The following is an 18,286-nucleotide window of genomic DNA, read 5'->3' as shown; positions in this document are numbered from 1 at the left end:
CTCAGCTGGAGTTCCATCACCTCCACTAGCTTCTTCGTAGTGATGCTTCCTAAAGCCCACTTGACTTCACACTCCAGGATGTCTGGCTCTAGGTAAATGATAACACCGTTGTTCTTATCCGGATCATGATCTTTTTGTATATTTTTCTATGTATTCTTGCCACCTCAAACATCACGAACCTCTACATCTTGATTTTCTGACATGGAAACACACACACATATACACATGCACTCTTAATTTTAATCTATCTTACCAATTCAGTGTGTGAACTGAATTATTACATGACTTTAGGCAGCTGTATTTTCTCTCTTCCCAGAAGTTTATAATAACCTCAAGAAGACTGACAAGTTTTCAAATAATAAACTAATTTGAATGAACATGGTCGGTAAGTGGGAGGTAGGAGTGTCCAGAGGGGTTATATTTAAATCACCAATTTTGAAATCAAGTGTGGTGGTGTATGACTTAAATTGTTCCCTAGCAAAGGTAGATAACTGGGGGTTGGGGGCAGAAAAAGAGTTTGGATGTAGAATCTGCTTTAGATTATACAAAAGAATATATTAATATACAGATGGTGCCATCCTTAATCAACCATTGGTTTTCTGTAAACATAAGAATTCTTCTTCTCAGCAAGGTGTCTTCATTTATTAAAGTTGCATTTTCTCTTTTAATTTCAATTCTCTCTTCTTTTTTCCAATTCTTTGATTGCTGAGAAGATTTTATTTCTGCTGGGAATAATGCAGAAAAACAAAGAAAGTTTAATCTTGAAACTGAACTCTCAGAGGCATGGTTGCTCTAGTCCTGAAGAGAACTAAGCCATCCTGAACTTGAAGAGTCCAGGTTTACGTATAAGAAATTATATGTGCTATAGTCACGATGCTGGAGATTCTTATATGTGTTGTCAAATGGCTCAGCCGGGACAGCAGCTGGCATGGGCTTTTTGGTGGACTTTTTGCTTCTTAGGATTCAGTTGCAATCCATTTTCATTTTCCCCTGTTTCTGCAGAGAGAGAAACTGTAGAAACAGTTTCCTCAAAACATTCCTTCTTCTAGAAGCACAGCCTTCAGGCCCCAGCTCGTCCTTGCAGCAGGAGAAAGAAGTCCACCATGGCCGTGATTCAGGGCTGGGCCAATTCTCCTTTATAGTCAACAAATATATGTGAATAAGTCTCATTTTCAGTTCTTTCTTTATTTAAGCATGAGTCAATAAAATTCAGTTTGATAGACAAACTGCATTTATAGAGCATTCCCCAGTATTATCATTGCTCTATTTTTGATACACATATATATATGTATATATATGTATATATTACATACACATATATATATTTTATATCCATATATATAAATATATATTTGATACATATATATACATATAGAGAGAGGAATATGCATTATATATATAATATATTACACATATGTATATATATGTATATATAATACATGCATATATAATATTTCCCTCCCTCTCCTCAGAGTACAATCTTCTTTTCTTTTGGTCAGCAGTACATGCTGCTAGTGTCTATTGTGTCTGATCCAGAACAATGACCTTCAGTTTAATCTTTTCAGGACAATAGCATTTTTCAGCATTTGTTTCTCACCTGAGAAGTGGCAGCTGGCTTTATCACCCTTTCCAAGCACTTCTCTGAATAAAGAACAAAGTTCACAGCAATTTTAGGTAGAAGCAACAAATAACAAGTCATTGCTAGATCTCAAAAAGCATTTTCTAAGCACTGCTGTGAATTGCCATTTAATCTGAACTTCCTCACTTCCCAAGGACAAACTCTCAACCTGTCAGAGACTGTTCCAAGAGTACAAACAACCAGTACTACCAGACCTTACCAACCACTTAAGCAGAGGACTGCATGGCACCAAACATTTCCTGTTAACTTAATTTGTATGAATTGATATTTTAAGTTCCCAAATCCCTGGGACATTGAATAGTTCAAGTTTCTGAAATACCAAGACTGGTACAATCCCCAAGAAAATTTCTTCACATATGTGTCTTAGAAGCCAGTTTGCAGATCTTCTCTGGCAAGAAAAGAACTGTGCTGTGGGGCTTCTTTAAACACAACATACAGAAGAGTAACTGTTACTGAATTTATATTTAAAACATAGCTATTTATACTTTCCATAGCAATTTGCTGTATTATCAGCTTAATTGCACTTCATTAAAAAACTTAAAGCAGGAATACCTAAAAGATATTATATTTAAACTTACTGGAGGTGAAGGATATGGGTTGAGTGCAAGGGTATTGGAATCAGAAAGAGCCTGAATCTCAGCTTTGTCATTTGTTCTTTCTTAAAGCTATTTATTCTGGCTTCCTCCAGTTCTACAGTTATAAAATAGAAACATTCATAGAGTTATTTTGAGCAGTGTATGCTGCTGCTGCTGTCGCTTCAGTCATGTCCAACTCTGTGCGACCCCATAGACTGCAGCCCACCAGGCTCCCCCATCCCTGGGATTCTCCAGGCAAGAACACTGGAGTGGGTTGCCGTTTCCTTCTCCAAAGCATGAAAGTGAAAAGTGAAAGTGAAGTCACTCAGCCGTGTCCGACTCTTTGCGACCCCACGGACTACAGCCCACCAGGCTCCTCCTTCCATGAGATTTTCCAGGCAAGAGTACTGGAGTGGGGTGCCATTGAGTGGTGTATAATACCTGGTAAATACACAGAATACTGCCCACTATGTATTAAGTGCTCAATAAAAGTTAAATGGTGTTTATATTAACAATATTGCTTAGTAATGGAAAAATGAGACACAAAGTTCAAATGATGTACAAAAATACCGAAAGACACGATTAGTGACAAAGTGGGATTTAGAAGTCACTCTCTTTCAACTCCTGTGTAACTATCCTCAGAACTTCCCTGATATATTACAATGTAGGATTAAATACAAAATAAATAGAATAAAAAGTCACATGGAAATACAGGATATGGACAATTGTATATGCCAAGGTTTCTGCCCCAGAAAAGCAATAATTCTAAACTTTTGCCTGGAGTTTTTGAATTCCCAGAAACCATCCACTAGATTCAAATATTTGATATAAATGTATTCATATGAATATATGAATAAATATTACATATTTCTGTGTATACTATATTGATAACTTTGTAAATAAATGTGTTTTAAACAAAAAGGATAATGTAAACATATACTGGAGCAATAAGAGAAACATACTTATGAAGACTGTTTGCTGTACATTTTTCTTTTATTTTAATGATTATTTTAAGAATGAAAGACATGCTTGTTTGTTTTTCAAAACTTGGGAGGGGAAAGAGCAAAGCAAGAAAGCAAAGAAGAGAAATCATGCAATGACCAGTTCTAAATATGCTGAATCACTGCATAAACTTTATTTCAGTCATATGTATATTTAATATTTTGATTATAGACCTCAATATTTAGAAAAACAGTATGAAAGTTTAAAACACATTCAGTCTAATGATATACAGGGACATTTTCACAAATAGTTTAATATGTATTTTTCTAATGGCAGATAAAGTGTCTTATTGATAAGTAAGTACTTTAAGTATTAACTTATAGTAAATATTTAGGTCATTTCCTATTTTTCTATTTAAACGGCACTTGTACACAAATGACTCAAAAATAATATGAATCTTTTAATGGAAATTCCTAGAAATCAAATTTCTGAGATAAATTCAAGGCATACTATTAATGTTTTTGCTACATCTGGCTTCATATTTCTTACTAATAAATGTTCTTATTTCAATATTTACATTTACATATGTAAGATATCTCTTAACCTGAACTTCAATTATTTTTGATATCATATCCAATTATATTGTTATAATATTTTTCTTAATTTTTTCTTAATTTGTTTTTTGATTATCAGAGTAATTGAATGATTACCACAGTAGCCAATTGTAGTTATTCTATGAATTGGTTATATCAATTTCCCACCACAAAAAAATCCTGAAGAGGCTTTATTTAAATCTACTGTTTATTCTCAGCCTTCAACAGCAACATCATTTGTGCTTTCTCTTGAAGCTCCACATCCCAGGTGGGAGCCTTGTTATCAAGCTCCCTTAACCCAGACAGTACCCAAATGTGCCAATAGCAGGATGATTGCCCTTCTTCCAAGTTAACAGATTCACTTTCTAGACTGTCTTGCTGTTCACACTGTCCACACTGTTCGCTGAACCCAGGGTAGCAAGGTGTGAGCTAAGAGCCTGGAAGAAGACACAAGGAGCTGCAGGAATGGCAGAAACATTTATTCTCTCTTGGCTGGCGTGGCAGCCATAGCTCTGTCCTGGCTGACGCAACAGCTATAGCAGCAGCCGTAACATAACCGTAACATAGCCACAACATAACCTCATTTAGCGTAACCATGAGGTCACTCCAGTGCAGCCCTGATGCAGCAGCAGCCAGTGCTTTCATGGTGAAGCTCGTACAGACATACCACACAAAGCAGCCCGTGACCAGGCGAGTACCTTGTGATGCACGTGTGCAGTGTATAAGCGACCTCAGCTGTTACACAACCATGCAGAGTCACTGTAGAATATGGGGCGAAAGGGCGTGCCTGACTGCACCATCTTGCCAATGTGCTCTTTCCCTTCACTCTGCCCCTTCAAGGTCGCTTGCCTCACAGTCTGTACACGGTTCATCTTCCAGTATAGTTCCTCTCACCTGGAACTCATGTTATAGTCCTTGCCCTCATGGGGCTTGAAGAGCCTCCCACTGCACGTGGAGTACTTTTATCTTCCATGGCCAACTCCAGTCTACCATCTACCTTGTGAGATTACAGGAAAGCAACCACAGGGGCAACTCCATCCCTGCATGGTTTTTTATTAAGGACCCACAAAACCCCTCACAAGCTCCAGGCCCACCCCTTCAATGAGGGTGGTTTTTTTTTTCTTTTTTTGCACCATTCACAACCCAACCACATGATTCCAAAAGCTTTCATGCTATTATAAATCTGCAAGATAATCAGAGGTCAGCCAAACATCATAGATCACAGCCTTTACAGTACACTGTTCTACTAAGTCTACATCACAGGTCACAATCTTTACAGTGCAGTCTATATCATAGGACACAATCTTTGCAGTACACTGTTCTGAATCTAGGACACAGCTAAATCTTTGCAGTCTAAATCTACATCATTTGGCCACAATAACCATCAGTGTATGCACTAGGACCGTGAAACTGCTCTGGCTTGCCACAAACAAGGTTGCATTCGGCGTAAGTATCAACCAGGGCCATTACTCTCTGTACATTACCTAGTAACAAGTAAATTGCAAGTTCTAGATGGAGCCTCTGGTCCCTGCTTGGGCTCTTCAGAAGGACACCTTGGTCTGAGTCTTATTCAAAATGGAAAAGGACATCATTGAAAGGAACATCCTCGGGCATCATGTAGTTTTCTAACTGAACCACCTATATCTCTTGCTGCAGGTGCTTCCCAAACTTGGTAAAGCTGCTTCCCCGGTCTCAGTTACCGCCGTAGCTCTAGGAGCAGAGCATTGGGCTGTCCATCAGTTTTATTTTGGTCAGCTCCCACTGCCAGCAGATCAGCCCACATTTGCATTATCAGCACTAAGATGAGGTCTTTACCAGCTCAGGCCCCCTTCGGGGTCTTCACACTTCTAATTCCCTTTGCTTGCCCTCATCCCTCTATTTCTCCCAAGCTAGCCACCACTGAGGCCACTTCATAGATGGGGCACCCCATATAGAGTGCAAGAATAGTAGTCAGGGATCCAAAAGTGGTGGATGGGGCACTGTTCAAAATGGCACCTTGAATGCCACCAGTAAAATGCTCATCATATGAGCCTCGAGTATTGGGGTTAAATATTGACTGCTTCATGCCCAGTTCTCTCATCACTTGGGTCAACTGGGCATACATATGCCATTTACTCACAGTATCCAGGAGCTCTCCTACATTCGACCAGATGGTGTGGAGGGCAGCATTAATCCATTCCGTGAGGGTGTGTGTTTGGTTAGGCACCCACTGCATGAGTTGCCTAGCATTTTGCAACCTTTGTCTCAATGAGGGTGAAGTTACAGATGCCAACTGTTCTATTTCATCCCAATACATATGTCCACCCCCGTGTCCCAAAGTTATAAGAACCATGCTCCCAAGGGTTCCCCATGCTTTTTCTGAAATTGAGTACCTGAGTCAACCAAATCTGCCTGAGTATATAGTCAATATGTTGTGACCTCACATGGAGGGCCCCTTGAGGATTTCCACCCTGGGCCCTATGCTTCACTTTCTGCTGTACAATGGGCCTCGCTGCCAAGAGGGGACCTGCAGTCTCATAACGTTCATCATCACCATCACTTACTACCTCGCTGTCAGAGATGTTGGGTTCTTCAGGGCCACAGGGTTCTTACTCTAAGACCAATATACATTGCTGTAGTTCTTCCAAGTCTCTCTGCACATTGTATATCAACAAAGCAACGCAGAGAGCACTATCCATATTCGCCTTCAGGGCAATCAGGAACACTCCACCCCACGGTGCCAGCGGCAGTCTGTGCCATCATGACAAACAGGAACTCACCACCTGTAACGCCCTTTCAGTGCTATTCAGTGAACCATCCGCCACTTCCCAGTCTTCCACCACAGCCCATGCTGAGAGGATTGCAGCCACACGGTACCACATGCTATATGGTGGCCACTGGCTTCCTCCATCCAATGGCATCTCAGGCTCTTCTACTTGCTGGGTATCCTGCTGACTATGCCAATCGTATCCACATTAAATATTTTCAGAATTTTTGCTTGCATTTTGACATACTGATGTTACTATTTGCTGGTTTTAATTTTAATGTTGATTTAAAATGATTTGATTGTGTGTGTGTGTGTGTGTGTGTGTGGTTTCATTAAACAATGTGGAAGCAAAGGAAGAGACTAATATGAATGAAATTTATTTTCTCTACCAATAATCTACTTCCAGAATGTGTTTTATAATTTTTTTCTAATATTAAAAGAAACTTTGTAAAGTATTGTATATGATTTTACTGTTTTTCAAGATACAATTTCAGAATATACGTTTTCTCTCATAAAAATGGAAAATTTTAATAATTTTAATAGTTTTAGTTCTAACCATCATTTAAGGAAAAAAATGTTTTTGTTTTTTTTTAGAATATTTTAAGTTCTAAGAGAAAATTGATTTCAACAGAGCATGAATTAACATTTAAGGACTGGGCTTCCCTGGTGGCGCAGAGGTTAAAGCATCTGCCTGCAATGTAGGAGACCTGGGTTCGACCCCTGGGTCAGGAAGATCCCCTGGAGAAGGAAATGGCAACCCACTCCAGTATTCTTGCCTGGAGAATCCCATGGACAGAGGAGCTTGGTGGGCTACAGTTCACGGGTCGCAAAGAGTCAGACACGACTGAGCGACTTCACTTTCTTACTAAAGAGTATGAGATCAGGCATTCATAAATATCAATCCATGTCTTAGATACAGATCAGTAATTTTCTTTGGTTATTTCAGCAGTGATGGTCAATGACCTAACAACTGGTGACCTAAAAGTCCTCCCTGACCTGTTACATTTTTCTTTATCTACCTCACCTGCTCCTGGTGACTCCTCAATCAGGCCTCCCAGGCTTCTGCACAAAAACCTTTGTTCTAACAATTCTCTCTGCCTGGAATACTTTTCTCCCAGATATCTACTTGGCTAAGTCTTTCTTCTCCTTCAAATCTTTGGCCAAAGGCTACTGTCTCAATCCATGTTATTTGAGATATCTAATTTCTTACTGCGATTCATCTCTTCTGGCCACTAAACTCTATATATCTTTACTCAGATCTACTGTTTCTTTTTAAAATAATACTTATCAACTTCTAAAATGTTATATAATTTGATTATGTATTCTCTTTCATTATTATTGAAATAATAATCTTTCCCTTTCTTCTAGAATCTCACTTCCATGAGGGCAGAGATATTCTCTCTGTTTTGCACACAGATGTGTTCTAAATGCCTTGAATAATTTTTGACATGTGATAGGTGTTCAATAAATATTTTTAAAATAAGTAGAAGTACTTTAAAGTAAGCAGTCTAGAGCAGACTTAGTAGTTCAATTTTAATCATTAGGTACCCATTTAATCATTAGGTAGTGATGTGGTACATATATAGTGATTGGTAACTTCAATTCAGCAATAATAGGAATGTTTATAACACTAAAATTGGCAAACAATACAAATCATTAATTATTTTATTCTCAAAAAGTGGATTATGAACCTCTCTGGACCCAAGTTTTTCATTCCTGTTTCTACCACGCTTATTGGTTTGGATTTGGATTATTGCACTTGCTACTTCATGACTGGAAGAAGATTGCCACTTCAGCTGTATTACCACTCATTTTAAGATCTATGTGTTTGTTAAGGGAAAGCAAAACCAAATTCTCAGCACGGCTCACCCTTTTATCAGACAGCCCAAGCTCTTGCAGAAGCTCCCTTAAAGATTAGTGCTAACCTGTTGCTTCTGTCGTGTCTGATTCTTTACAACCCAGTGGATTGTAACCTGCCGGGCTCCTCTGTCCATGGGATTCCCCAGGCAAGAATACTGGAGGGGTTGCCATTTCCTTCTTCGGGACATCTTTCCAACCCAGGAATGGAACCCACATCCCTCAGGCCTGCTGCATTGGCGGGCAGGTTCTTTACCACTACTGCCACCTGTGGTGGTCTGATTATTTGTTAAAGGATCATCTTTTAGTTGCATGGGACACTGTGACAGTGAATGCCTAGCAATGGGAAGTAGTCTACTTCTTTTGCCTTAGAGCAATCATAACTCATCTACTGAAAATGTAATTTTATCCCTGAACAAAATCAAGAACTAGTTGCTAGAAAAGAAGTGGAATACGAAGGCTTTAAGATTGACAACTCAGCATGGTTATTTAAGGCAGACTGTGATTTTCTTAAGTACTGAATGCTTTAATGGATAGGAAAATGAGAAACTGCAATATTGAGGAGAGGCAGACACATATGAATATTCAATAATTTCTATAACTAGGTGATAAATGCAACTAAACTTTGTGTCATTCAGAAAACATATTCTGTTAGATCCACATATGGCAGGTCAGCCTCATGTAGGATTAACTGTAATACTGCCATTGTACTTGTCCTTGCAAAACAGCAATCAATTTTTTATTTTTTGTTTTCTTTGCCCTCTGGAAAATGACTTCCTCTAGGACTTTATAAATGTTTGATGTACTGTGTACCTGATATCCACTGTGGAAAAGAGTTTGAGTACTACTTTCAATATCTTTTTTCTTTAGGATTAACTTTTTTTTTCTGTGTACAAATATTTGCCACTTAACCTATTTTAAGTAGTATCAAAGGAAGTCACTTTTAAGTGTATGTCCCGGGTAGCATTTCTTAGACAAATTATCCACAACTGAACAGTGCTCCCACTCAAAGACAGCTTTAACAGCCAAAGGACAAAGACAAGTATTTGGCTTGTCCTAGAAAAAAATCAGCAAGAAAATTGAGTTCTGTTTAGATGGTGACAGGTGCTTTCAACAATTGGATGTTGAAATAAAGGTAGACTTATATTTTTTAAAAAAATAAACGATCTTGGAGAACTGAGAGCCTATCTTGATTCAATCAGTTCTGTTGATTATATTTCTTGAACATCTCTTGAATCAATTTTTTACTTCTCCTTTTTCACTACAGCTATATTAGTGACAACAGTTCCTCCCCACGCATTCCCCATGCTATACCCAGGTTTATCTCTCCAACACCAAGTTTTTCACATCAAAGCTCTCCCAAACACAAAACAGAACTGAAAAATCTTCCTCATCTCCTAAGACAAAGCCTAGATTTTTCCACAAAGTATAAAGCTTTCAACAAACAGGCACCAAGTTTTGAGTTCTGTGTTATCTCTTTTTATTCAATTTGTTCTAATACACAGAGTCCCATCCTTTTCTGAGAATATACCATTTTTGCGCTTGCATACATCTTTTCTTCTAACAAAATCCTCTCTTAACTGAAAGTTCAATTTCTTATCATTTCCAGTCTCCTTACTGATGCTTTCTCAAACCTAAAATACACTTCACAAAACTAATTTCCACATCTATTTTTATTTTTGTGTGTGTGTGTTTTTTTAATTTTTATTTTTACTTTATTTTACTTTACAATACTGTGTTGGTTTTGCCATACATTGACATGAATCCACCATGGGTATATTTTTATAATAGTGAAGTCCTGTTTTAGTCATGAATTGTATTGGAGTGTTTGAGTGTCTTGCTCTATAAATTTCTAAATTATTTTCAATACTTTATCTTATTTGCCTGTTTCATAGCAAAGAAAGTTAAAATTTTATTGAATGAATGGACGTATTAAGTAATAATTACTGAAAATATTCTGTGTGGCCATAAAAATATGCTTTTTTTAAAAAGCAGCTTGTAAGCAAACATAAATTTAATAAATAATAATATGTGAGAACAGAAAATTGCATCCAAAAGTGACACAGACAAAATTCCCTAAAAATATTCAGAAAGAGAGTTGATGGAATCTGATGTAATTATTACTGAGAGTTCCTGATGAGGATTGAGATATCATTTAAATCTTAATGTAAGTGTAAGTTTTGCATAGTCTAGGACCGAATGACAACAAACAATCAAAAAAAACATCAATGATTACGAGGAAGGAATGAAACAAAGATTATGGCAGGAATCGAGGTGAAATGGTGTCTCCGGTCTGTGCTGAATGGTAGTAAGAGGCATGATTTAATAGAAAAAAAAATATTATAAAAAGCTTCTAACTTTGGAAGAAGGTCAGAGTTGGAATCCAAGCTCTGCTTACTCATTTGTGACCTTCAATAAAGCTGTTCTGATGATAACATTCAATAATGAAGGTAATGTGTAAGAAATAGTAAGTGTTCAAAATTATTAGTTAAAACGTGAATAGCATTAGAAGAAATGAGGTTTCCTTGGGACTTTAATCTACATGAAGTATGATTCAACCTTAAGCAATACTGCCTTATATTAAAACGCCACAGTCATGAAAGTTGTACTTTCCTTACTCCCTTTGCTTGTAGAAACCTAGAGACTATTTCTTATGTGATTAGCAAATGGGATTAAAATTTATAATTTTTATTGTAATCAAAATTATAACCTAATTCAGAATTAAAAAAAAAAACTATGCTCAATTTGCCATATCCCAAGAAGATAGTTTGGAGAAAGGCTCTTAGGAAAACACATAGCATCAAATTAACAAATAAACAAACAAATTAACTAAGCATGCAAGTTTCCGTAGAAGAGTACACTCCTGGACTTTGAATGAAACAAGATGATTAACTTCAAGCCTGTCAAATTGTTAAGAAAACTGAAATCTGCAGAGATTAAGCAACTGCCTAAATCTACAGTTAGTCTTGCAGGATTTTTTTTAGAAGATAACTTCACAATCTCCATGATCTCTAACTCAGTATTTCCTTCTGACTGGTTCTAGGTAGGCATCTGTCAGCACAATAAATTAGGTCATGCATCTTTATCTATAGATCTTTTAGGTAAATCATTAGTCCTCAATGAAAACCCATTTTTAAGGTATAAAAAGATGCCCAGACAAAACCCCAAATTACATTTGCAGCAAAACCCCTGCTACTTCAGTACATTAGCTACAGATCCAATAAATGTAAAGTGGTTGTTAAGCTTTTCAGCTTGAATGGCATCATTTTTTTATTACACTTGGAAGAAAAATGTGGTGGCATCCACCCAAAATCATAAAACCAGGGCATCTAACAAAAGATGTTGTGAGCCTTGAGCTCCATTATAATTTCAGATTTGGTGTGCTTCCCACTCTGTAAATCACCTGAAATTTACAGCTGCACCTGCAAACTCAAGCGTGAATCTGAACTCTTAGATAAATAGAATTGCTCACAGTGTTCCCTGAATGTGCACTGTTAGCAAAACTGGGCCCTCGGCCCAAGAAGCGCTCTAGATTTAGCAAAACTGGCTGCTTCTATTTAGTCAAAATCAACTGGAACTTTGGAATTAAATATATTTAGAGATAGTCTCAATGTTTCAGATGCCTTAAGAGTCTATGATAAGTTATGTGGGAAAAGAGATATTCCTTTCCATTGTTCATAAATGATCCATTTCCCAACATTCTATACTTGTTTCCATTTCCCCTTTCATTAATGTTGCTATTCAGTCACTCAGTTATGTCTGATATTTTGCAACCCTGTGGACTGAAGCAGTCCAGGTTGCCCTGTCCTTCATCACCACCCAGAGCTTGCTCATACTCCTGTCCATCAAGTCAGTGATGCCATCCACCTGACTCATCCTCTCTCATCCCCTACCCTCATAGCTTCAATTTTCCCCAAATCAGGGTCTTTTCTAGTGAATTGGCTCTTTGCGTTAGGTGGCCAAAGTATTAGAGCTACAGCTTCACCATCAGTTCTTCCAATGAATATTCAGGACTGATTTCCTTTAGGATTGACTAGTTGTATCTCATTGCTATCTCAAGATTTTTCTCCAGTACAATTCAAAAGCATCAATTTTTTGGCCCTCAGCCTTTTTTATAGTCCAACTCTCACATCCATACATGACTACTGGAAAAATCATAGCTTTGACTATATGAATCATTGCCAGTAAAGCAATGTCTCTGCTTTTTAATACACTATCTAGGTTGGTTATAATTTTTCTTCCAAGAAGCAGGCATCTTTTAATTTCATGGCTCCAGTCACCATCTGCAGTGATTTTGGAGCCCAAGCAAATAACGTCTGTCACTATTTCCATTGTTTCCCCAGCTATTTGCCATGAAGTGATAGGACCAGATGCCATGATCTCATTTTTGAATGTTGAGTTTCAAACCACTTTTTTCCACTCTCTTCTCTTAGTTTCATCAAGACGCTCTTTAACTCCTCTTTGCATTCTGCCATAAGGATGGTGTTATTTGCATATCTGAGGTTATTGATATTTCTGTCAGCAACCTTAATTCCAGCTTGTGCTTCATCCAGCCTAGCATTTCACATGATGGACTCTGCATATAAGTTAAATAAGCAGGTGACAATATGCAGCCTTGGCATTTTCCTTTGCCAATTTGGAACCAGTTGGTTGTTCCATGTCTGGTTCTAACAGTTGCTTCTTAACCTGCATGCAAGTTTCTCAGGAGGCAGGTAAGGTGGTCTAGTATTCCCTTCTCTTGAAGAATTTTCCAGTTTGTTGTGATCCACACAGTCAAGGCTTTAATGTAGTCAATGAAAAAATAGATGTTTTTCTGGAATTCTCTTGCTTTTTCTATGATCCAGCAGATATTGGCAATTTTATCTCTGGTTCCTCTGCCTTTTCTAAATCCAGCTTGAGTATCTAGAAGTTCTCAGTTCACGTATTGCTGAAGCCTAGCTTGGAGAATTTCCAGCATTACTTTCCTAGCGTGTGAGATGAGTGCAACTGTGCAGTAGTTTGAACATTCTTTGGAGTTGCCTTTCTGAGGGATTGGAATGAAAACTGACCTTTTTCCGTCCTGTGGCCACTACCGAGTTTTCCAAATTTGCTGACATATTGAGTGCAGCACTTTCACAGCATCATCTTTTAGGACTTGAAATAGCTCAGCTAGAATTCCATCACATCCACTACCTTTTTTCGAAGTGACACTTCCTAAGGCCCACTAGACTTCGAACTCCAGGATGTCTGGCTCCAAGTGAGTGATCACATGATCATGGTTCTCCGGGTTATTAAATCTTTTTTATATAGTTCTGTGTATTCTTGCCATCTTTTCTTAATATTTTCTGCTTCTGTCAGGTCAATATCATTTCTATCCTTTATTGTGCCTATCTTTGCATGAAATGTTTCCTTGGTATCTCTAATTTTTTTGAAGAGATCTCTAGTCTTTCCCATTCTACTGTTTTCCTCTATCTCTTTGCATTGATCACTAAGGAATGCTTTCTTATCTCTTCTTGCTATTTTCTGGAACTCTGCATTCAAATGGGTATATGTTTCCTTTTCTCCCTGCCTTTAGTATCTCTTCTTTTCTCAGCTATTTGTAAGGCCTCATCAGACAAACATTTTGCCTTTTTGCATTTCTTTTTCTTGGGGGTGGTCTTGGTCACTGCCTCCTGTACTACGTCATGAACCTCTGTCCATAGTTATTCCGGCACTCTGTCTATCAGATCTAATCCCTTGAATCTATTTCTCACTTCCACTGTATAATCATAAGGGTTTGATTTAAGTCAGACTGAATGGTCTAGTGGTTTTCCCTAGTTTCTTCAATTTAAGTCTGAATTTGGCAATAAGGAGTTCATTATCTCAGCCACAGTCAGCTCCTGGTCTTGTTTTTGCTAACTGTATAGACCTTCTCCATCTTTGGCTGCAAAGGATATAATCAGTCTGATTTTGCTATTGACCATCTGGTGATGTCCATGTGTAGAGTCTTCTCTTCTGTTGTCGAAAGAGAGAGTCTGCTATGACCAGTGCATTCATTGGCAAAGTCTGTTAGCCATTGCCCTGCTTCATTTTGTACTCCAATGTGAAATTTGCTGATTACTCCACGTATCTCTTGACTTCCTACTTTTGCATTCCAGTCCCCTGTGATGAAAAGGACATCTTTTTGTGTGTGTTAGTTCTAGAAGGGCTTATAGGTCTTCATAGAACTGTTCAACTACAGCTTCTTCGGCAATATTGGTTGGGGCATAGACTTGTATAACTGTGATATTGAACCGTTTGCCTTGGAAACAGAGATCATGCTGTCATTTTTGAGACTGCACCCAAGGACTGCATTTCAGACACTTCTGTTGACCCTGAGGGCTACTCCATTTCTTCAAAAGGATTCTTGCCCACATATTAGATACAATGGTCAGCTATTTCTCCACTGATCTCCAGTAGCATATTGGGCACCTACCGACCTGGGGAGTTCATCTTTTAGTGTCATATCTTTTTGCCTTTTCATTGTTCATGAGGTTCTCAAGACAAGAATACTGAAATGTTTTGCCATTCCCTTCTCCAGTGAACCACATTTTGTCAGAATTCTCCATCATCACCTGTCTGTGTTGGGTGCCTACACATGGGCATGGCTCATAGTTTTATTGAGTTAGACAAGATTGTGGTCCATGTGATCAGTTTGATTAGTTTCTGTGATTGTGGTTTTCATTCTGTCTTCCAGGAGGAAGCTATCTAGGGCTCAAATGTTAAGGAGGTTCTCATCAGGGCAGTACAAGTGTTGGTTCAGCCCCCTAACATGAATGCAATCTTAAATTTTGCCCCCTAAGTGCCTCACTCATATCACTCTGATCGCTGCAATCGCCCACTTTTGGAATTACTTCACTGCCTTATCAACTGTCTTCCAAATTTTCAGTGCCTCCCCAAGATGGCTAGCTTCTGAGGTGTCCTTCTGCACTAGAGCACTGATTCCTAATTGTATTTAGGAGCCTCTCTCTCCTATTTCTTTATCAATGCTCCAGTTTTTTCTGCACTGTTGATGCAGAGAATCCTGTCACATAGACAACTTTGTAAATAGCTTTTCCATTTTTTAGATAAAAAGACTAAAAGAAATTGATGCAAGCTCCCCAGGTAGTGCTTGAATATTGTAGAAAAATGCCTGGATACTAAGGAGTGCATTTTTTAGTGTCCCCAGTGCTCACTTCCACTTTGGTGTTATCACCTAGTGTGACCAAATCTCACCGTCCATCTACAGCCTCCAGTTGAGGCCTCTCTGCTAGGAAGGGATTCCTCCTCACACGTGTACAGGGAGCTACCACTCACATTGCTGTCCACACCAGATCCTGTGTTTTCTAGTTTGTCACATGCACTCTAAATTTCATATTAATTGTTGTTTTTCAATAATGTTACATGCATTGGTTTTATCACATTGGCATATTTTAGTTTCTTTATGGTCTGTTTTTTTTCACATTCAGACTTTTATTTTATAAATCACGAATCTTTAATTCTCTCACCTCAAAACAGTGTATAATCAGGTAATTAAGTTATAGATTTGGGGGCTGGGATTCTCAGTTGCACCACTAAAATGAATTCACAGTTGCAGTCCCATTATATCTCCGCTTAATGTAAGTCCTGCCAGCATCTCTTCCCTTCCTCTTCACTATTGCCTTTTAATTGGTAACCAAAGAATCTCATTGCAATTTCTCAAAATGAAGGTAACATATTGTTTTTTAAAATGAGTAAGCAACCTCTAGGCTGAAGTCCAACTACACAGTGTGTATGGGTTTGGTAGCATTATACCAGATTTTCTTATTAAAATCTGTATGCAGAGGTGACCCATTACTAAGATGTTCAGTGATTTTAGAAATGAGGTTAAGAGGCATTATCACCAAATAATCCCTTCTTTCTAAAACAATTTAAACCTCCTTGTCAATAGCAATGATGGTAACAAGTTTTTTAGCATGGGACTCACCAATTCTAAGCCACATTATTAGAAGTGATACGTCATTTTCTTTGCTTCTTTGCTTATTTGTAATATTTCAGTTAAAAACTAAATTATATAGCAGTAGACAAAGAAATTATTTAATTCAGCTCTTACTGACATAAAGATGAGAACAAAAGGCAAGGAAAGATTATTCAGTTTCCCCCAAAACAGAGAAGATGATCCTTTCTCAAATAAATGTTAATAAAGAAATTACTTTTTTAAATGAATTTATTTATTTTAATTGGAGGCTAATTACTTTACAATATTGTAGTGGTTTTTGCCATACATTGACATGAATCAGCCATGGATGTACATGTGTTCCCCATCCTGAATCCCCTTCTGTGAGTGTTTTAGAGTGTGGGTTTTGGTGATGGGAATATTTAGTGTTGATATTGTTTCAATGTTCATAATGGAGAATTTTGAACATGCACATAAATAGCTTTGTATGAAAAATTCTCATCTACCTACCACTTGAATTCAGCACCATCAACATTTGTCAGTCTTGGCCCAGACTCACCCTTATTCAACCTTCCTCTTTCAGATGATTTTGAATGTATCTGAGAAATTATATCACTTCATCTGTCAATATTTCAGTATGCAATTTCAAAACTGACAACCCACTGTTGTTCAGTCGCCCAGTTGTGTCTGATTCTTTACAACCCCAAAGATGGCAGCACACCCGGCCTCTTTCTGTGTTGTATCTTTCTGTCTTTTTATATGGTTCATGAGGTTCTCATGGCAAGTATATGGGGGTAATTTTGCTATTCCCTCCTCCAGGGGATCACGTCTTGTCAGAACTCTCCACTGTGACATGTGCATCTTGGGTGCCCCTACATAACACGGCTCATAGCTTCACTGAGTTACACAAGCCCCTTCACCATGACAAGACAGTGAACTGTGAGGGGAAGAACTCATTAACTTTACCATAATATTAGTATTAGATGTAAATTTTTAAATAATTTATTATTATCATCAAATATCTAGTCAACATGGATATTTCCAGTTGTCCATTATTTAAAACTTAAATTTAGGCCTTACTTTTCCTCTTACTGCTGTATGGCTTCATTCTTCTTATCTGTAAAAAGAAGTTAAAAGCCTCACCTGAAAGAGGTGTTGAGGATTAAATGAAATGAAGTAAATATATATATATATATATTTAAAGATATTTCAAAATATAAGCAAGGTGAAAAGACAGCCTTCTGAATGGGAGAAAATAATAGCAAATGAAACAACTGACAAACAACTAATCTCAAAAATATACAAGCAACTTATGCAGCTCAATTCCAGAAAAATAAACGACCCAATCAAAAAATGGGCCAAAGAACTAAATAGACAGTTCTCCAAAGAAGACATAAGGATGGCTAACAAACACATGAAAAGATGCTCAACATCACTCACTATTAGAGAAATGCAAATTAAAACCAAAATGAGGTACCACTTCACACCAGTCAGAGTATCTGCTATCCAAAAATCTGCAAGCAATAAATGCTGGAGAGGGTGTGGAGAAAAGGGAACCCTCCTACACTGTTGGTGGGAATGCAAACTAGTACAGCCACTATGGAGAACAGTGTCGAGATTCCTTAAAAAATTGCAAATAGATCTGCCTTATGACCCAGCAATCCCCCGGCTGGGCATACACACCAAGAAAACCAGAATTGAAAGAGACACATGTACCCCAATGTTCATCGCAGCACTGTTTATAATAGCCAGGACATGGAAACAACCTAGATGTCCATCAGCAGATGAATGGATAAGAAAGCTGTGGTACATATACACAATGGAGTATTACTCAGCCGTTAAAAAGAATACATTTGAATCAGTTCTGATGAGATGGATGAAACTGGAGCTGATTATACAGAGTGAAGTAAGCCAAAAAGAAAAATACCAATACAGTATACTAACACATATATATGGAATTTAGAAAGATAGCAATGACGACCCTGTATGCAAGACAGCAAAAAAGACATAGATGTGCATAAC

This window comes from Ovis canadensis, chromosome 3 (assembly GCF_042477335.2).
Source record: "Ovis canadensis isolate MfBH-ARS-UI-01 breed Bighorn chromosome 3, ARS-UI_OviCan_v2, whole genome shotgun sequence".
Lineage (NCBI taxonomy): Eukaryota > Metazoa > Chordata > Mammalia > Artiodactyla > Bovidae > Ovis > Ovis canadensis.
Note: the sequence above shows the minus strand (reverse complement) of the source record.